The 21993-nt window shown below is 40.8% G+C and overlaps 1 protein-coding gene across 2 annotated transcripts in view; it reads right to left on the bottom strand.

Annotated features, from left to right (window-relative positions):
* Nucleotides 1-12750, bottom strand: part of PRRG1 (proline rich and Gla domain 1) — a 37534-nt gene extending 24784 nt beyond the window's left edge. Inside the window, exon 1 of one of the 2 annotated variants that reach the window (XM_067297593.1) lies at nucleotides 12732-12750. The gene's annotated coding sequence lies outside the window, so the exon portion shown is untranslated. Of the gene's footprint in view, nucleotides 1-11680; nucleotides 11704-12731 lie in introns of those variants that run through there. The other variant, XM_013941709.2, reaches the window with a different exon arrangement.
* Nucleotides 12751-21993: the final 9243 nt, after the last annotated feature.

The raw sequence follows: 21993 nt of genomic DNA, 5'->3' as shown, positions 1-21993 counted from the left end.
GAATTGGTTATTGTTATGTCAACACTTAAACAGGTTATCAAATTAAGAAATACTCTGAATTTGAATCCCCAAAACATAATGATTGTGTCCAACCTAAAGCAACTTCCTTTAATAGTAGCTTACAGAAAATCAAGGTGTCTGGAATGCAGCTATATAGACTGCTCAGAAATGCACAGTCTCCTGACCAGTTGCGTAATTCTGGTTTCAATACTGGTAGTTGCATAAGTGTTCAATTATTCTTCCCAAGAACTGTCCCAGACGGTTCACACTATATACATTTTGAGAATTTTACTTTGGACTAGCTCTGATTTGGTCCCCTGGGATGAGCACTGCATGGCAGTTGGATGGCATCAGATACTTTCTTGGAGCATATCTTCTAGTTTACTTTAATCCAAAAGGAATTCAGTTCCAGTGCTTTAAAATTACTGTGCATTATGGTGACAACTGGGAGTTTTGCTTCCAAAGCGCACTCCTAGTCTGAACTAAAATACTACTGCAGATGAACCCAATGTATACTGCATGACTACAATCACAGCAGTAAGAAGCAGTAAAGAAGAAAGCTCTAGACAAACCAGTCCTCAGCAAAGAATCAAAGGTTGTTATGGGACAATAGTAAATGTCTGGCAAAACTCCCTGTGAAACTACAAAATTACCCTGATAAACAAGTTGGTAAGAACAAAGATAACATGAGACCCACCTTCAAGCAGGAAAGTAACTGCTGGGAAGCTAGTTGGGAGGAATACCTCTCAACCAGAATCTGCTGGGAGCATCATTTGGAAACACATTAGGAAAACAAAGCCTCTCTCCTCTCCACCCTTTCCCCCCTCAACATACAGTAAAATAGACTTTTGAAGCTGCCTACTGCTTGTCTCTTATCTCCAAATGCTGTGTTCCCACTTTGGAAATTAAACAGTGCTTTGGTTTTAAGAATTCTATCAAGTCAACTCATTGAACTCTAGGCAAATTCAGCTGCAGGGATATGTTGAACACACTTAAAGCTAATTAAAAGAAAAAAGCAGCACTGTTAATACATCGGATACAGTAGGGTTCGATTTAAGAGTTAGAATACTGTACGTACGAGAGAAAGAAAGGTAAGAGCGTTTGCTCGGAAAAACTGGAAGAAACAGACATCTGGAAACTAAGAGACTATCTATCAAAAACTAAAAATACCTTTGTTCATCTTTTCTCAAAATAAATGTAATAATGAAAAAAACCCACCAACCCAAAAATAGTGGAAACTTGTAACTACAGATGACAAAATTTAAATCAAGTTTGTGATCACCATTACCATATTTTAAATAACTTCCTTTTCAGTATCTGTAACTGGCTTCTAAGACAATCAAGTAATACATAAAGTCAATATATAAGCAGCCAGGGAAAGTACATTATGACCTTTCCATGTTACAGGTGGCTGAAGTTTTACATAATATACTGATATAAATTTATATTTTATACTATTAAAGTGACAGCTGCTTATTGAATACCTATCATACAATCCTTCTGTCTTTTTATTTTTTATTAAAAAGATAAAATAATCAATGGAACTGCTAGCTCTTTTCAAACAAAGAAAGAAACCCATTAACTATATCAGAATTGGTTCAGACATTGTTTTTTTTATAAAATGTTTTCACTCACAACCTCCCCAAGTTAGAAGCAGCTTTGAATGTGCACTTATTTTCTTATTTCCCTCCTCTGTTTTGTTCTCCTGTTTTCATAAAAGGGAAATGTTTGTATGCATTTTGTAAATTAATTAAGAACAAACCAACTCTCATTTTGCAGTTCAGACCACCTACCGCTGCCTTAGACAACAAACTGAGGAACGTAACTCAGAGAGGGCTACTTGCTGGGAACTGGAATGCATCTGGATTAAAAATTACATGCTGCTTCTTATTTTCTTCTTCTTTTTTTTTTTTTAAGAAAAAATCCTTTATGTTTAAATAATCACTGTATAACAAACCACCTAGTTTAGAGAAGGCAGACATTTCAGCTGATCTAATTCTAACACACAGTCAGCACAGGCTGACCTCTTCGCTATACGCTTGTGACCATGATAGAGAAGGTAAATACATTACAGCTATCCATTATGTTCTCACAATATGAGAAACAAGAGGGCGCCCAACAACAAAAACTGACATTTAAATAAGTCAAAGGACCAGAATTTTCACACAGTGCATATGCATAATTAAATTATGGAACTTGTTGGCATAAGATGCTGTTGAGGAGAAAAAAATATAAATGGGTTTAACAAAGAAAGGAGATTATTAACAGAGGAGAAATTCACTAGTTGCTGTAATACACAATTGTCCAGACTATACCTTCTGGCCCAGGAAATTTCTGATCAACTGATAACCCAGGAACGTACAAGGGGAAGGCCTGTTCTGTCCATGCTCTGTTCCTAGGTTCTTCCCACAGCACCTCCTGCCAGCCACTGGCACAACACAAGGCCAGAACTGACCTTTTGGTTGATCCAGTACAGCAGTTCTTACCTCTGTTCTTCAGTATGCGAAAAAGGCTAATCATTTAGCTCCTGATGATCTCTAAGTTAGTAATATCTAGTTTATGATCTTCTACAGTTTATGGCCAGACATAATTTTCCAAGCGTTTCAACCATGTATTTCAACCAAGAGCCACTTAACCTTCAGATTTTAATATTAAATTTTTTTTCAAAGAAATATGTATTATTACATACACAAGAGAGGCACCGTATATACATTTTATTGATTACTATCTGGCTACGAAAGCAGGGAATCAGTCTAGTGCCCAGTATGGAATGGGTAACTAGTCTCAGTTCATCTTCAAAATGGTTTATGACTGGATTGGGACCAGTGCAATAAATAGCAGTACATAATATGAAGTATGTTGATAGATGGCGAGTGATTTCTTTAATGGATCCTATTCACTATCTACAATCTCCCTAGTTTATCAGGCTCTGGACCCCTTATCCCCCAAAATGACACATGACAAAAAATTCAGGATTAGAAGCAAAAAGAAGGTTATAATGGCGCTGTCTGAGTCTTCAAAGCATTTAGGGGTCAGGGGGAGAAAACAAGATGGAGTACTACTTTTATTTCAGATTATACCTCTCCAAGCAAGACAAAGTTCTCTCTTCTTCCTTCTTTTAATTCAAACTGATACCTGAACAGATTTTTAAGGCCAAAATAAAGCTAAATACTAGCACCAAAAGAGATAGAGGTATTGTAAAGAGCAAAGATCTGGTCTGTTGTCACTTGATATTTGATCGGCATTGCCTGCCCTGTGGGTGTAAAGGCAAGCTATATTTTGTTTGCGGTACCAGAATCAGAGAGAAGGATCGAGAAACAGTACCTGAGCAGAGTCCATTCACAACAATATAATTTCATTGCAGGTATAGTGTATGCCTACGCAGAAAAGATCACAAGATCAAAGCCAAAAATGTACCTGGTTTTTCATACTTTGCAGCTCTTAGGTACTTCTTCTCCACCATGTCTTAAAAAGCAAAGCCACCACCTACGTATCACAGATCGCACCTTCAGGGATTTTCCAGTAATACAAACCAGCTGTAAAAGTTGGTGTTCAACTGTACCAGTCTGTATCCATTACTAACTATTCAATCTTTTGACAAGCCTCTTCACAGATGAAGGGGGGAGCCCAACCCCCACAAAAAAAACAAACCCAAGACCTGACAATTCAGTACATTTGAAAAAGACTGCCCTCAACTTGCTGAACTTTTTTCTTGAAATTGTTACAACACTGAAGGCTAAGGAGCAATAGCTAATTTTATTAATTCCCATCTAAATTACCAGCATTTTGAAGTAGCTATATTTCTTAAAATCAGAAAGATTCTACATCCCAGAATGTGCATTTTTGTGGCAAAAGAATCCTGGAGAATTTCACATTGGCAGCTTTGTTCTGCATATGACAAAGTTAAGCCTATACTTTGTAACTCTTATTTTGCTTTTTTTTTTTTTGTGATGAGGAAAAAGGCAAGCAAAATATTCTGCTCTGTACAGGAATTATATTTACCACTCGCTGCACTGGTAAGCCAATGTCTTACCCCTCTCTCTTACTCCCACCCAAGAAAAAACAAAAAGTAATTTCTTTCTGAAGTGTTACACTGACCTAGAGAACGTGCAAACAAAGCTTTCTCTTCGCAATATCTGTGTGCTGTCAGCACATTTCAATACAAGTTTCCACCTTGCCCGTTTTCCCCTGAAGCAAGGTACATATGATAGCATTTCAAGGCATTTTTTAATGGAATTTTCCAGTCGGTCAAAATTAAATTGCATAGATGTGGACAGAATAGTCATACAAAAGGTATAAATATATATATTTCATCTTATCCAATTATATGGTAACTAGGGAAAACAGATAATGCGGCACAACTCTTTTGCAGATCTTTATCAAGTCTTCTGTCACATTGGGGAATTGCATAAAGAGAGCACACAAACGTATACAATGCTAGAATCCACAAAATGACTGCAGCCATACTCTTTAAATGACACACTCTTAAATGATACTCTTAAAAGACTGAACAGCCCTACAAACCAGACAAAAACCTAGAATTTAACAGTGCTATTTCCCTCTCCCACAACACCCCCCCCTTCCCCTCACATCTGCATAACTTGAATTTCCATATAAATTAAGTATGCACATATTAGGATTGGCTTTTTTATTGCATTACACATAATTTGTTCTAAGTAGGATTTGAACAAACCCATGCGCAAAAGCACTCAACTGATTTACATGTTTGGAGTATAATAAAAGCATGGTAACATGATGTGTTGGCTTCAGCCTTGAAGCAGAGTTAAGAAATTTCTCCTCCCTTCCCACAGCTCCCGACCACCCTTTACTGAAGGTCACTGCCCTGATTTGAGCTGATGCAGTTCTGTGCCCTGCACTACAACTCTAAACTGTCCCACAGATCTCCCTGTCCTCCCCTACCTGCCTCACTCTCAAAGACTGCTGCAGAAAGGTAGTAGAAAACTTCCTAGACTATTTGCCACTGAAGCCAACCTATCAAGTAACTAATTTTGCATCCCTCCTTTAGACTGTTTTTATCAGGATAATCTTTACGTCGCAATAGCATATATTACATTTGTTTTTAATAAGACTGAAATCAAGCACCTATTTTCTTTTTTTAAACAGGTATAACTCTGAATTACTAGAAATGCAAAAACGGAATAATGCAACAGGATTTCTTTTTAAAGGGCACTAACACAGTTTTACTATTTTGAGGTTGTTTTCCCTTAGCAAAAGGACTTTTTGTCTACCTGGAGTTTCTCCATGCCCTCTAGCTCAATAATTTTAGTCACTGTTGCTTTTCAAACAGCTAGGACAGAACAGTAGAAAACCAAAGTTAAATTCATGGAAGTTTAAAAAAAAAAAAGAAAAAAAGAAGACTAGTGTAGAGGATGGAGGCATCTTGAGTGTCATAACCAGCTTATAGCTGATCAATCACACAGTGTGAAAACATAGAAAACAAAGCTGCATGAGTTCCACCTTCACAGAAATATCTGTATCAGTATATACTACCTGTATCAGGGTATATACTTAGTTTTCCACATTCTCCAGTACTGTGAAAACACTGTTAAGAGCAGCTCCTCAAACTAAAAGAACAATTGACCCTCTTATATCCCTTAAGGAGTGTTTCAATACAGTACTCATTCTGCCTGCAAGTAGGAAGTACAAAAAAAAGCATATGACAAAAAATTCAGGAAGACTTTGGCTTCAGAAATGAGTTTTGAAAGATTTAAGGCCAGAAAAAAATTTACATATATTGAAGTCACTTAAGCACTGAAGTGCCCAATTAATGTGCAAAATTAACTATATTTGAAGATATATTTTAACTCCGTATGTGCTTTTGACTTAAGTAGTTAATTCTTGAAGGCTTCATTCACAAGTGAAAGGTCTTCTGCAGCATCTGCATGTCTAACATTTGTTCATGGAGACTTTAAAGGGTGTCTCCCCTCAGAAGCTGTATACCTATCCCAACAGCTAAAGGATGTGGAGAAGGAGAGGAGTCTTCTAAGGTAAATAAGTAATTTACTGATTTTTTTTTTAAATTCCATAATTCTGCTGTATACATTTATACATGAAATACACTGCAGAGGTCACTGGAGAACCTCCCCAGGCATCCTACCCACCAGCAGGTGTATCTCCACCTTTTGTATTTCTAGTGTAGATCACTTCAGCCTGGACACAAATCTGATCAAACCTTTGCCAAAAGTTCCTAAAGGACAGCCATAGTGGGAGTGCTTCAAAGCTTCAGTCCTTCTGAGACAACTCTGGATGTGTTGACCTCGTAGTTGGGTACTTCTTTATAATGCGTCACAGATGGCCTTGCCATGAAAGACAAGTCTGTTCACCTTGTCTATCGCTTTTCCCACTTGACTTTGCCCCTGAATCTATTCATGAGGTCCTTGTCCCTCCTGACGGACTTGCTTGTATTCCCTGCCTTGAGCAGCATACTGCTGTTTTTCCATGATGTCAGCTGAGAAAGATACTGATACACTGCTGCCTCACTGATGGTTTCATAGCCAGCTTTTAAACCTATCCCAGCTAAAGCTGCTGTCTGAGCAGGTAGCCCCACTTCTTCTGTCACACACAACCACATGTTCCTGCTTCCTCCCTTCAATCAACCCAAGGTCTAGTGGCCTGACAACAGAGCTAACCCAGCACAAAACCTTTTGTGTGTTTGTTTTAGTTTGACTGGTCTTGTTTTTAGACAGATCAGCTCCCTGGTTCACTTGACTGCACAGTATCAGGCGTGCTAATGCCAACATAACGAAAGTGGTCAGAATGCAAACCAGGCAAGGAAGGTGAGGAAGAGTAAAAACTCTGTTTGCAGCAGCAGCATGTGTTTACATCAGTTAAGTCACTTGCAAAGTCACACTCTCAGTTCTCCAGACTAAGCCATGCCTTTATTTTGTTGCTGCCCACAGTTCCGATAAGCAGCAGTGGCAAACAGAAAACAGCACAGTGAGTCCGTTTCATTTCTGATAGTCAGTACTGCTGAGCTGCACTGAAACTAAATGTCAAGGACTGTGCTAATTTCAGCTGCTGCAGTGGAAAATCTATAATAACCAGAGGAGAGGCAGTAGATTTTGCTAGTAATTCTGCTGCCGATACCTCTTTCAACCCTTTCCTATAGCCATGAGAATGAGGAACAGGGAAAGAAAGATGGACAGTAAGTTGCTCCCAATATTAGCAAGTAGTTTGGAGAGCAAAATGACAGTTGAAGAATACACAAAAGGTCAGTGAATAGCACACTGATAAATCTGGAGTTACAAGCAGGTGCAAAAGTTTACATGTCTGATGATGCCATTATTTCTGATTCTTCCTGGTAGCATTTCCACAAACTGCTTCACACCAGCAAGCTAACAAATTCATATTCTTTCAGGCAAAAAGAACCATTCTTCAGTGTTAAGTAGTCGACATTTAAAAATTTGGCTAATTTTAATAGATATTACACAAGAGGCAGTTAAATTAGAAAGGAGCATTTATGGAGGAATTACTGTAAGGTGAATCTTGAAAGTGGATCATGAAATTCATTGTTATACTACACGAAAACAAGGAGCTCAGCAAAGCAGGAACATCCAGAATTATAACAATAGGGTTTAACATCTTGGTATAAACAACAAAAAAAAATCCAGCCTGACCTAGAGTTCTGGAGAAAAAAAAAAAAAATTCTGTTTTCAGGCAACAAACAGATTACAAAGTTTTCTCTATGACAGGCTATTCCAAGACTACCTTTCACATATTTTTTTCTCTAGTTTGTAGTATCACTTAATCTGATCACTGTTGGAGAAATAATACTGGAGCAGAATGGCCACTATGATGCTGAAAAGTTGCAAGTAAGTATCACAGGTGATCTTAAAACATGAGATAACTTTCATAAGCTGTTTCAGAAGCAACATGAGAAGACTGATTCAAATACTTCAGGAGAAACACTTCACTGAGTGGGTGGAGTGGTCACAGCACTATGTGAATATCTAAGATTTGTGCAATCTCAAACTTCAAAGATGACAGTTGGAGGGCAGTCTCTCTCCCTCTCATGCAAGAAGTGTTCTTACTCTGAAAATAGGAAACATATTTTGTGCTACTATACTGTCTAGGAGTCTTATCCCTAGATGCTAACTCCAATACATTAGGCTGGGCAAAGATGTTTCTTGTCCAATTTTTACAAGTTTATTTCTGAACTGGTGCATAGCTCATATCCAAAGTTAAAGATCTTTTACATAATGATCACCTATGCTTAAGAGTGAGCCATAGCCTGAAATATGTATACAATAGCTTTCAACAAATGTTTTCTCAGTAAATCAAAAACATGGTATGACTTTAAGTGGTTAGTATGCAGTTCCTTCAATCCACAGTCTCAAGATAGGTTTTGCTTTTGAAATGTACTTATTTTAATAATGGTATTTAGCAACCCTAGTCAAAGTACAAATCCTTTGATAATCAGTACCATCAACAGTTGTTGGCAACAACAAGAGAAAGGGCTAAGCATATTTCAGACCTCACAAGCGTATATCAAATTTTACTTAACAAGAGCCAGCAAATAGAACAAAGGTAAACAAGGAAAAGGCCGGGTATTGTCAGATTAGATTTTAAAAGGTCAAATAGTTACCAACATCTGAACTCGACCAAAAATAGCTGGCAGGAGGAGAACAGATATTAGACATTAGGTCATCTAATCCACTCCCTTGCCAGTTCTGTATTGTTCTCCACTGCACATTTGCAAGTATTTTTGCTCATAAAGTGAGAGGGGAGAGGGAACAACAGATGGGGAAGAAGGTGGACTGCCTTTGGAGGCTGAAGCAAAAAAGACACTGCAGAAACTCAAGCCAGAGAGAGAGATTATTCTGGAAATATAGTTGGTTGGAATTCAAGAAAGAGTAAGACGGCATAAAAAGCAGCAGAGTTGTTCAGAATTGAGCTGAGAATATGAAACCAAAAACTCTCAAAAGACCTCATTTGTTGAGAAAATGGGAAGATATGACAGAAATGAGATTAGCAGGATCAATGAAAAGGGCAGTGGAGTGGCAAAATGTTTTTGTTTTTTCCAGCACTCACTCTGGGGGGTAAGTGGTACCAACTGCATGTCATGCCACATCATATCCCCCACAACAAGCTGTTTATAAGAGCTGGGTAAGGAAAACAATCCAGAGTCAGACATCATAATTTTTTTAAACCTGATTAATTCTGTGACCATCTCACCAGGTGGCTATGGAAACAGTTACTATCACAAGTGAGGGAGGTCATAGGGGTGGGAAGGATGAAAGGAGGGAAAAGAGGGTCACAGGAGACAGGAAACACACAGGGGAAAAAGGCATAGTAAACAAAAAAGGTTCACAACACCACAGTCCAAAACAAGTGAATACTGTCCTGAAGCATAATCTATCCCTGCTTTTGCCACAGTGTTCCTTCATGACGCTAAATAAATCACTTCAGAATGTAGTTTAAGTGTGCACTACTACATGCCTTTTATTTTAGTGGTGCATTCCTCAAAATTTGAGTGCTTGACTTGCAAAACCAGCATGTGCTTATACCAGCAATTCAAGTTATTTGGGCCTGTGTTTTGAATATAAGCCAGGATACAGAACTCAGTACCCTGAAGGAAAAAAAAAAAAAATCAGAACCTAGGTGTACCAGATTTGGTCTCTATAGTTTTACCTTTCATTCTTCATGTGGACCACATGGATGATTTTTCCTTGTCTTGGGAGACTTTTGTTAATACGAATCGACATTTGTCAAATACTGAGATATTAGAGTGATAAGACCAATAGATGACTACACAAAGAAATTTATAATTCCATATTCAAAGCAAATTTTAATGCAGATTTGAATAATGTTCAGGAAATAAGTCTTGGGGTTACACAGCTCAAGGAATGAGTATAAAGCCAAAATACTTCATTTCTTTAATAACTTGAGGATAACAGGAATTTTTATGAAACAAACAATACATTATTACTATAAAAACATAGTCCAACCTAGATGTACAAGGATGGTGAATTAAGGTTAGATAAAAAGCCTTAATCCTATTCTTTTTCATTTGCAACTGCTTCTGGAAATGACAATATTAGTACAGTTACTGTAGTTATAACTATTAACTTTTAATAAAAGAAAAGTGATGCCATCAATCTCAAACCACCAGAGCTGGTTATCTTAATTTCACCATGCAATGCTTCGCCATTTGGGCTCATACGTTATCTTGCAGCAGTAGTTAGCTGTAATCCTCTACATGAACTTGCAGGAGAAGGGATAATCCACATTTTGCCTGAGGATTTCCAGATATTTGTTAATTCCAAGAGAATGGGGATACACAGGAATCCCAGGCTCTTTCCTAATCTGTTTCAGAGTAAACTTTTCTTGACTAGACATAGGTTGAAGTGAGATTACTGAACGGATAAATAAAAAAATCTCATTACTGTTCATCTCATTACTGTTTCCATACTTCATTCACAAATAGAAGTCCCCTGTTCCCTCTTCTCTGGCTTCTAATCTCACTCCCCTGGTCCAGTAAGAACTTCTCTCAAAACCTCATCTTTACTGGGTATGTCTGCTCAGACTGCTAGTCACCTCTCAGGCACAACCACTTCATCAATGGCACTCTCCATTCAACAGCAGACCCTAAATGCCCAACATCACAGTTGCACAACCCCTTTAAACTGGTATGTATATGTGGAAATATATATTTATTTATATAAAAAGCAGTACTTTTATGTATAAATAAAGCCTTTCCCCACCCTATTGTCACCAAAATCGCCTTTTGATAACACTATTACACATCTTTCCTTAAGCCAGCATAAGCATTCCTATGGCAGTGCAGGGAACCAGACCTGAGAAATAACTAGGTTAATTGGAAAAAAGATGAAAAGATTAGTGTGAATTTGAGGATAATACTCTAATCTACTTCATCCTATGGTTGTATCAGCAATGGTGCCAGCATAAGGGACAGGATGGTACAAAAAGTGGAAACCAGCAATGAGGGTGCAGAAGAAGCAACGTTATCTTTCAGTAATGGTGCCAACCAAAAGTAACGATAAATCTAAGGCACTGATTTTAATCTAGAACTCTAGCTCCTGCATACATATCCCCATCCTCAGACTTACCTATGACAACAGACACTTAAGAACCTCAGGTTTTCATTTGCTTTTAGTCTCTTCCCCTTAACTCACTAGTTCGTTTCTCCTAGGTTTTGTTCCCAATAAGCCCAGCAAGTGCTGGCTCTTCCATCCCTCGCTCAATGCAACAGTCAATCCCAGCTTTGACTGTGATGACATTAAGGCTCTTTACCCCCCCGCTCTTGTTTCCTGTGAACATGAATAGGTTGCTCTCTTGCCTTTGTTAGACCTAGGAGAGGTCCATCAGAGCCCTGGAGAATCAGACTCTTAGATTCCATGCACATGCCCAAACTCAGCAGCTTAAAGTTTCAGCTGTAGTGATAACCCCAGCTATTGCATGGCTAGCACAGATGGAGTCTTTGGGCAACTCTGCTAAAAGCAAAAGGAAGTTTTAAGCAGGAATATGAAAAGTATAAGTGGTTAGAGCTTTTGGGGTTTGGGTGGCAGATTTCGTTTGTTTTTTAACTTTAGAGAAAATAATTGCTGTCTTATTTGGAGACAGCCATCAACCTCCTGCAAACAAGTCCACTGAATTTTTTTGTTAAATACAGCCAAAACATTTTCTTCCTTGACTTAACTGGAAATGGCAGAAATCCCTAGAGAGAAGTTTTCCCTGCAACTTCACAAGCTTCACCAGACATTTCAGCCTGGCAACGAGGGCTTCCAGCAGCTCTCACTCCGATTTAATCCTTTCCCATCACTTGCAGTCTCCACCGCACAGCCACCGATTACACCTTTACCTTCCAGACATCCAGCTGCAGCAGCGAGGCTGGTAAGGAGCCCCAGATCCCAAACTTACGCGACAAAAATGTCACTTGCCCTTCCCCTCCCCTCCCCATCACAACACACCCACGAACAAGCCAGCATCAGATAACCGGGGGAGAAGGCCGATGAAAGGGCCCTTTCTCTCCGCCCGGGGAGCCCGGGGCTGCCACAGCGGGGGCAGCCGAGCCCTCTCGCGCAGCGCCAACGGCCAAAGGCCGCGCCGCTTCCTCCCCAGCACCCGCGCACCCTCCCGGCGAGGCAGCGGCACGGGAGCCCGCGGCACCTCCCGGTGCAGCCCAGCAGGGACTTCGGAAAGTTACTTCACAGGAAATTCCTACCCCTGCGGGGGAAGGGAGGGCGGAAAGCGGCGCCAGCAGCATACCCCCCTTCCCGCCGATACTCCCCCGCCTCACGCGCGCCCGGCCCTCTCTCTCCCCCTACACGCGTAAGGGCGGTGCGAAGCGTCCCGGCTGACTCGCACGGACCGCCAACATCCCCCTCCCCCCAAAAAAACCAACAAAAAACCTGCGGGTAGCTCCTTCCCTCTCCCCCAAACTACCCCCTCGGACACAGCCTCGGGGCCCCACCCCAGGCAGACAAAGCGTTAGCGCGGATATCTATAGGCGCCTCTATAGGTACGTGACGGGGCAGCGCCTGGCCGCGCGGCACCTCCCACAGCCCGGCTGCCCGCTCCGCACCCGGGGCACCCCACAGTCCCCCCCAGCCCAGCCCGCTCGCCACTGCCACCGCTCTCCCGGCTGCGCTGCGTCCCTCCGCCCGTCCCGGCCCGTCCCGGCCGCCCACGGGATGGGACAGCAGCCCCCGCGACGGGGCGCTCCGCCGTCCGCGCTGCTCCGGACTCACCGCTCCCATCCGAAGTGCAGAGACGCCAGCAGACGGTGGCCGAGAGCTGCCGGCCCCGCGCAGCCTCCGCCCCGCTGGCTGCCCCCAAACTCTCCGGGCGCCCGCTGCTCGCCGGCGGTGGCCAGGGAGGCAACGACGCCGCGCATGCGCCGCGGGCGCCTCCCCGCCGCGGCCGCTAGGGGCCTTGCGGGGGGAGGGGGGCGGCTCCGAGGCGGCGGCGGCGGCGCTCCGGCGGCTGCGGGAGGCTGCGCGCCGCCGGCCGGGGGGCTTCCTCTGCCGCCTCTCCGCGGGCCCTGCTGCCCCTCGCTCTCGCGGCTGCCTGCAGCTCCGTCCCTTTCCCGAGTTACTCTCGGTGTCCGCTGGCCCGGGGCTGGCGGGCGCCCTCCTCCGCGAGGAGGTGGTGGGAAGGTAATTCCTGCTGGTGGGGGTGACGGCCGCCCCAGCCCTCCAACGGCCCCCGGGCCGGGCGGCGATGTGGCCTCGCCTCTGAAACCGCCCGGCTGAAAGGCCCCCGGCGGCTGTGGCATCTCCCCTCATAAAAGTCTCCATCGCTTTATATATCTATATCTATCTATAAATATGTGTGTGTGTGTGTATATATATAATATATGTATGTATATGTATATATGTATATGCAGCCTTTTTTCATGGTAAGGAAGTAACTTTTTTTCCTCTCTGTAGTTGTGCCCTTTAAATGAAAAACTAAAATGATGCAAAAAGTCATGTCCTTTTTTTTTTTCCTTCCCCCCCCGTTAATATGTCCTTACAACTGAATACATCAGACAGGATATTCCCAAACTGAGCAAGGGTGGAGGCTAAGCGCCTGACGGATGAGGTGTAACACCGAAAATGGATTCTGGGCCAGCAGCAAACTGGTGGGATCTTTTTAACTGTGCTTTTACAGCTTTTTAACGCTATGCTTTATACACACTAGGTTTGATTTCCTGAAGATTTGGGCTTTTGGGTACATTCAGATCTCTCTCCTCTAGTAAATATGTTTTGGGAGATAGAACCTTAAAACCTTAATGTTCCACATAAAAATTAAGGATATTTTTGTGCTGCCCCAAATTGGTGCTAACTTGAATTTTCAGTCCTTAAACTGAAAATTATGGGTATGTTACCTTAAGGTTTTTGGTTTGTGACTAGTACCTTCATTTTTTGCTCGTGTAATTTTTAATGGATGTGTACTGAAAGAGAATAAGGCTGCTCAAAAAACTAATACTGGATTAATAACCCTTAGCCGACTTCTTCAAATATGCTGTTGTCAATGGGGCAGTGGCATGACTGTAAATGATTTGGGAATCATTCACAAAAATAAGAGCTTGGCTTGCCAGAAGAAAGATTGAGATCTAAACGGTATGGGAGCCTAAAATACCATTTATTCCATGAAAAGAGAAGTGAAGCAGTCTGTAAAAATGCAACATTTTCTGAAGTTTACATTACAGCTACCTTCATATTTAAGGCTCTATGGCTTCAATTTTTAGTGGATTACTATGCTGTATACCAGTACTTTTTACCTTAAATTCTGAATTAACAGATAACTGACATTCAGCAGAAAAAGAGATGAGGTAATAGTACAGTTGCATAGGCATTTAGGGAACAGAAAGGTTGGACAAAGAATTTGCAATAGTACAAACATGTCTCAGCTTCTTTAATGGACCTAGACTTAAAATTAGAGTTAGTATTTTCATATATATATATATATATATATATATATGGTGTGTGTGTGTGTGTATATATATATATGTAGTTAATTTCTAATAGACATTGAGACCATTAGGATTTAAACAGAAGAAATTACATTAATATGCCTGACAAGGCTTTGACAGATTTATCTAGGAAAAGAGAGATTCAAATCCCTTGAATCAGTAGGAGATAAAATATCTTCAGAAGAATGGTTCAACTAGACAGAAAATTTAACTTTGTCTACATAATAAGATTTTTGTTTGTTTGTTTGCTTTGAATTTTCAAAGCATGGATGTTTTTGAACTCAAAACTGCAGGTCCAAAAGTCAAAGTCAAGATGAGGAAAGGGCTTTGAAAATTATAAAATAAAGTTGTGTTATGTGCTCCATATCAAAATATCCTTAGCAATGTAATACTTACTCTTACAGATGAAATGCTGAGGAGGCAGAGAAAGACATACTATACAAGCAAAGACTGTAGAGAGAAAAAAGAATGTCCTGAATCGATTCCATGTTTCATTTTGTATTACATTTGTCACAGTAGGGAGTATATTCAGTGAACATGGGTTCTTACATGCTTATGACAACTTTTTACCTTTTCCACATGGAAAAGTTGTTGTAAACCCAGTTGATCTCTTGAGAATTATCACCTTTGTAAGTGACATATACTTTCAACCATCTGCAAAGGCAAGGGAGGTTGTTCCTGAGTCATTTCTAAATTCCAGCAATCCCTGGTTGCTAAAATAACCTCTGGGAGTATGAACAGTTTTCATAAATTGCAATAATCACCAGGCAATTTAATTTATCCTGAAAAGTAACTGACACTGAAATGGCTTCAGTCCTGAAAGAACGTAAAATTGTTGTGAAGTTACTTAAAGTCACTTCAGTTGCCCCTTGTCTGCAGCAAAAGTACTAGAATAAGTTTAAGACAACAGCAACAAGTTAAGGAGTACACAAGTAGCATGACAAAAGGTATATGATTTTCCAGTGCTGAGAGTCTTATATTTCAAGGGGTGTGTTTAAGTTTTACCAATAACAGTTCAAAACAGAAGATAAAAAGATGAAATTTTATATGCTGCTTTGACAGTCTTTTAGCTCAGCTTGTCCTTTACCAAAGTAAAATTCCTTTTTTCCATCCAGTAACAATAGCATCAGTGAGAAAAGTACTATGTTGCTTGTCACTTATACTTTTTAGGACCAGAAAAGCATCTTCAGTGCTCTGAAGAAGGTAATCAGGGAAGACTCAAATCTACGTAGAGTAAAAGCTACATTTTAAGTTAGGGGATTGTAATTGATTTTGCAATACAGATAATTATATAATCCATTTAAACTTTACCTTTTGGTCTGAATCATCAGAACCTCTATTTTGAATTATAGGCGTATAATTCACTAATCTAATCATTTATTTATTTTCAAAAATGAAACTGTATGGTGTAATTCAATATACAGAGAGTCACTAGGTTCAAACAATAAAAATAAAAAGAGGGCATTTTATGACTCAGCTGCAACTTTTAAATAATATTTTATTAAATAAATTATGGAAATGGTATGAATTGCAGGAACTGTCTATGTCTTAGGCTCGAATATTCTACAGAATAACAAATAGCCTAATTTGTACTAAAATGGTGCCGGTAGAAATTTCCATGGTATGAATAAAAAATAATGGCAAGCTCCAATAGATTGTCTGAGAGTTAGATGCTTTCCTTCTCCCTTCCAGTCCCTCTGCCTTGAGATCTTGGACTGCAGCAGCATTCCTCTCAGCTGCTTAGGGTTACATTAGCCTCTCTTTAAAGCCCATTAAAGTGGCCTCTTATTCACCTGGAGGGTTGGTCTGGAATGCTAGGACTGATGAGAAGTGTTCCCAAGGAGCCAAGTGTGTTGCTTTGTAATGACCCCAAATCCTGCTGGATGCCTCTGTTCAGAGTTGCTACTGCAGTGAAGCGCTACCTGTTAAAGTCTTTGCATCAGCAGCCAAGTTTCACCAAACAGTTGCTTGATGCATTAGGTGAATTTACATCACATTAATGAATTATACATTATTGGGCTATTTTCAAGTGTGTTTATTGCTTTGTAATACATTAACTCGATTCAAATATTTTAAATATTTTGATATCCGTTATTATTCCACCACACGGACATTGGAATGTTTAGTGTTCTGAATGACTGACCACTCGGATCTAAATGTTTTTGTCCTTCCACAAATTAATTTATGAGTTTTACACTCCCTTTCCAAACACTGACTGGAATTTTGGTGCATTCAGGTCATAATGTGAATTGTTTAGAGAGAACCATTTTGCATCCATGAAGGTATTCACTTGAATCACTGTAGGTCACAGAAATGTCCTGTTGATCAAAGCCAAATATTATAAAGTAATTGCAGGTTTTACTGCCATTCTATAACCTGCAGGAAGGAGAGCAGGTTGTATACAAGGCCTATACCATTGCTTTTATAGTGCCTATTTTATTTTTATTTGTGGCTTCCGTGTGATCTATGAAAGTGCCGTAATTATCTCTTATAATTTTATCTTTTATAATTTTATCTTTTATAATTTTTTCTGTGGTGTTGGGAAAAAAATGAATAAAGGGAAAAACATCAGGACAAACTGAATGCTTTGACTGTGCAGTTCTTCCCTATACATAAGCAACCACAAAACCCTCAAAATTGTGTGACATGAATCTACAAGTTATTTAAGACAGTTTTAAACTTTGGAACTGAAGATTATGTGCCTAAATTCCTACTGAGGCATCAAAATAAGCAACTTTCTATTCAGGACTTCTGAGTAGTTTTGTTTCTTGCTGGAATAGAAGATGAGGATATTCAGACTAATATCCTGGAAGAAAAACAAATAGCTGATGAAATAATCCCATTCTTAAAACATAGTCTGTCAGCTGTTAGGAAAATTCCAGTTCTCATGATATTTGTGAAAATCAATGATTTTGTATTCACACTGCTAGATTCTGCCCTACGAGTCTGGAATATATTTGCCAACTGTCAAGCATCAGAAAGGAGGAACAGGAAATAGGTAAATGACTTTTTCATTTTATAACACCATACAAAGCTTTTAAAAATCCATTTGATATAAAAAATAAATAAGCAACTGTGTATAACAAGTCTGTTGTAGTAATTTCAGCATTCCTGAAACATCACAAGCAACTCAGATTTCTTTCCTGTGGTTTATAGTGTCTCTCCAGAACATCTCAACAAAATAGCACCTTGCAATGGATTTTTTTCTTAAAGTTTGTTATACTGTTTGTAATAAATATTTGATACCCATATATAGAGGTAAGATGCATACAAAAAAGGCAAGTATCCCAAGTGTAAAGTCCAACATAAATTTAAATGAGTAGAAATTGACTTATTTAGCACTCTTTTGCTTCATGCTGTCAGAATTCCACTGACATAATGTTACAGAATGCAGCACTACATGCATTCTGATTGTTAACAAAATTGTAAGGAGAATTGTATTTATTCTTCACAGTCTTCCAAGTACATAAAGTCTTGAATTCACAACATAACAGTGGCAAAATCGTCTACTCACTGGATGTACCATAATTCTGTTAAAACACAGACCTGGTTAGAAGACCTTTTTTCTTTGGACAGGAGAGTAAGTCTTTTGGAAGGAGTGGTTGCTACACCTGATGGCTGTGCTGCCATTCAGGGGGACTTTGACGGGCTGAAGAAATGGGCCAACAGGAGTCTCATGAAGTTCAACAAAGAAAAATGCCAAGTCCTGCACCTGGGGAGGAATAACTCCATGCACCTGTACAGTTTGGGGGGGTGACCTGCTGGAAAGCAGCTCTGCAGAGAAGGACCTGGAGTGCTGGTGGACACCAAGTTGACCATGAGTCAGCAATGCGCCCTTGAGGCAAAGAAGGCCAGTGGCATCCTGGGGTGCATTAGGAAGAGCACTGCCAGCAGGTCAAGGAAGGTGATCCTTCCCCTCTACTCAGCCCTGGTGAGGCCACATCTGGAGTACTGGGTCCAGTTCTGGGCTCCCCAATACAAGAGAGACATGGAGCTACTGGAGTGAGTCCAGTGAAAGGCCACAAAGATGATTAGGGAACTGGAGTATCTCTCCTGTGAGGAAAGGCTGAGAGAGCTGGGCCTGTTCAGCCTGGAGAAGAGAAGGCTGAGGGGGGATTTTAGCAATGTATATAAATATCTGAAGGGAGGTTGTCAAGAGGATGGGGCCAGACTCTTCTCAGTGGTGCCCAGCGGCAGGACAAGAGGCAATGGGTACAAACTGAAACACGGGAAATTTACATAAGAACAAACTTTTTACTGTGAAAGTGACTGATTTTACTGTGAGGGTGATTGGACACTGCTCCAGGTTGCCCAGAGAGGTTGTGGAGTCTTCATCCTTGGAGATATTCAAAACCTGACTGGGCATGACTGAGAACAACCTGCTCTAGCTTGATCCTGCTCTGAGCAGGGTGTTGAAGTAGTCAACCTCCAGAGGTCCCTGCCAGCCTCAACCGCTCTGTGATTCTGTCTCTAGACCAGCTCCTTGTAAACAAGAGTTTTGCAGGGGTACGGTCTGTAACAGTGGTTCTACCTGAAACATAGAAGGACTGGTTCAGGTCTTGTGTTTTGAATGATATTGTACATCTTTCAAGTAAAGGAGAAGAGACAAGCATGAAGAACAAAGTAAATGTCTAGCTGCAGTACTAGAGTGCAGGCCTGATTTACAGTATCAGACTGCAGTGGGCCGGCTGCTGCTGGCAAGGCCCGGGAGAGGGAGCAGTGGGCACAGTGGGGCCACTGGGGCATGGCCTCCCCTGGGCCACCCAGAGGTGGTGAGCAGAGCTGGGCTGGGATCAGTGACCAGGGCCTGCCGTGGGCCCAGCCTGCCAGCCACAGCCGCAGGGATGGGCAGTTCCGAGGCCAAGCCGGGGGCCCGGCGGAGGGAGCTGTGGTGGGATGCAAGGCTGGAGTGGGCGTCTTGCTGGCACCACCAGGGCTGGGCCCAAGGGTGAGGCCCAGGGCCTTGGCACTGCTCCCCGGCCCTGGGCAGAGGCCCCCACAAGGCTCCCAGGGCTCCTGCTCCCTGCAGCCAGGCCTGGCCCCACGGTGCCGTCTCAGAGCTGGCCCTTAGAAAGGGCTGTGGAGCCCCGGGGCAGCTGTAGCCTGACATATAAATGTGCCCAAACTGTACTCACTGTCCAGTTTAAACAAGTAATTGTTTCACAGCTATCTATGAATAACCTAACTGAATGGTTGAAGAGGAGCAATGAAATGGATTTTATAAGTCAGAAGAAATGTGACTGTTACTGTTGCGAGAGACAGGAAGCAGAGAACCCTTTGCTGAAGTGCTAACTCTTTGTGTCAGTGAATAAGTGGATTGGTGAATAAGAGGCTTTCTCTTCAATGTACCCAAGTCTGCATGAAATCACGACATTTGAGCTTCTGTATGAGCGTTAGTGATGTAATCATTTGCTTCTGGCTCTGGAGGCTTATCCTTCTTAGCATTACAATGAGCTAGTGAGTTGCATGGATTCATTCATAGTTTATTTTTAAATGTCTTAACTATTGTTTCTGGATATCCAAGGAAATTGTAGAATGGCACTGGAGCACTACTGTTTCGATAATGCTAACCTGTTTCTACATAGCTAACAGTTATATTAGGAAATAATTGAGTTGTGGTCAGGAGCAGGAGCAAAAGCAGATTTAAAATTCAAGTTAATTTTTGGTAAAGACACACACTTTTGTCACCTTACTTTAACTTGGTAATATCCAGTAACACTGAGAAAGGTCATGCTCTTATTTTTATATCTCATAACCATGTTGAGGCTAAATCCAATGGCGAGAGCTACAAGTGGTTCTGAAAGGCATTCAACAGTTTGCAGCTGCATGGCTGATGGGAAAGCTAGTGAGAAATTAGCTTACCTAAATCATGAGCTCTTAAGGACAAGAGGTATACAGAAACTGCAAACGAGGTCAGAGAAGTAAAGATGAGCATGAAAGACTAGTATGAGCATGGAGGAATCTGATCAGAAAGGTTATGGACAGTTATATGCAGAGAGCAAGCAACATAAAGAATAACAAGAAGTCATTTTATAAACATGTTAATGATTAAAGGAAGACCTACGAATGGTCTTTCTACTACTTAATGAAGAGGAAAAGCAAGATATATATGGAGAGTAGTTATAAATGTCTTACTGTCAAAACAACTTCTGGTGGATTTGCCCAAAGTCCCGCTCCATTCAGTAAGTGATGAAAAGGAAAATATGTTTACTACATTTTTAAATAATATGTGAAGAAATTGCAAATATGCTTGAGGACAGGATAAGAATGAACAATAATCTTGATAAACTGAAAAATATAGAGTGAGATTCTATAGAAACAAATGAAAAATACTACACTTAGGCAGGGATAATCACCTGCACAGATATGGCATGGCCTTATGTAATGGTTCTTCAGAGGAGGATCTGGGGAGGGGTGAGGGATATTGTAGATCACAAGCTAAATGTGACTAAACTGAAATTCATATTGGGACTTAAAAACAATATAGTTTGAAGGACATAAAAAGTGACTTTTGTGTTCTTCTCATCGCTGTTAAGGACTCTACTGGAGTACTGTATCCATTTTCTCAAGAAAAATGTAGGCCAGTTGGAGATAGTTTAGAGGAGATCTGTGAAAATGATCAGAGATCTAAAAAGGATGGCTTATTAGGAAAGACTGAAAGGGCTGGGATTGCTTAGTCTACAGAGGAGAAAACTAAAGGGAGAAATGATGGCAGTCATATATAGAGGCTCTTGCAAAGAAGAAGAGAATGATCTATTCTCCAGGTCCTTGGTGGACAGGAAGAGCAGCAAAAGAGATATTGGGAAAATCTTTCTGGTGGTAGGCTTAACAAATCAGTGGCATTCATTGCATGGACAGGTTGCAGAGTCTCAATCATGGATACTTTTTAAGAATAGGATAGACAGACAGCATCAAGGATGACAGTATCATTGATCCTGAATTGGGGCAGGAGGATTATGATTACTAGATGATCTTTTGAAGTCTTGTCAGGTTCTTTGAAGTTTCTACCGATAAACCTCAAAGCTCTTTTTGAAAGAAGGATTGTATCTAAATAATACATTTATGATTCAACAATTCCATATATTCACACTCCACAAGAATTTTAAGAATATTTACAACTTTAAAACCCACTGGGTTACTGTAGCCTGGCAATCTCCAGTAACCCAAACAACTTCCAACAAGTCTACCAACAGCCTGACATCTGAATTGCCATACAATACAATCTTACTCTTGTTCTTATTGAAAGAACCCTAACAGTGTTATTTTAAGCTTGGTATTTGGCTGTGAACTGCTGGCGTAAGTTCCTCACATAGATCAGGATCTCAGTTTTCCTGATGAGGAAATTTTGTTTCCACAAGTATTCATCCCGTATGTCCATCATGAAGTAGTTCCACCACTTCCGCCTGCAGGTCTGGCCAGATTTGAGGGTTTGCATAAAGCAGCTGGCAGTAAAAGGCAACACTGAGGGACCTACACTGTGCTGATCTTTTCAATTTTGAATTTAGCAGCAAGTCATCACCAGTGCCTACTCTGCAAATAAAAACTTGTCTGTG

This window comes from Apteryx mantelli, chromosome 1, assembly GCF_036417845.1.
Source record: "Apteryx mantelli isolate bAptMan1 chromosome 1, bAptMan1.hap1, whole genome shotgun sequence".
NCBI lineage: Eukaryota > Metazoa > Chordata > Aves > Apterygiformes > Apterygidae > Apteryx > Apteryx mantelli.
Note: the sequence above shows the minus strand (reverse complement) of the source record. Positions and strands in the feature narration are given on the sequence as shown.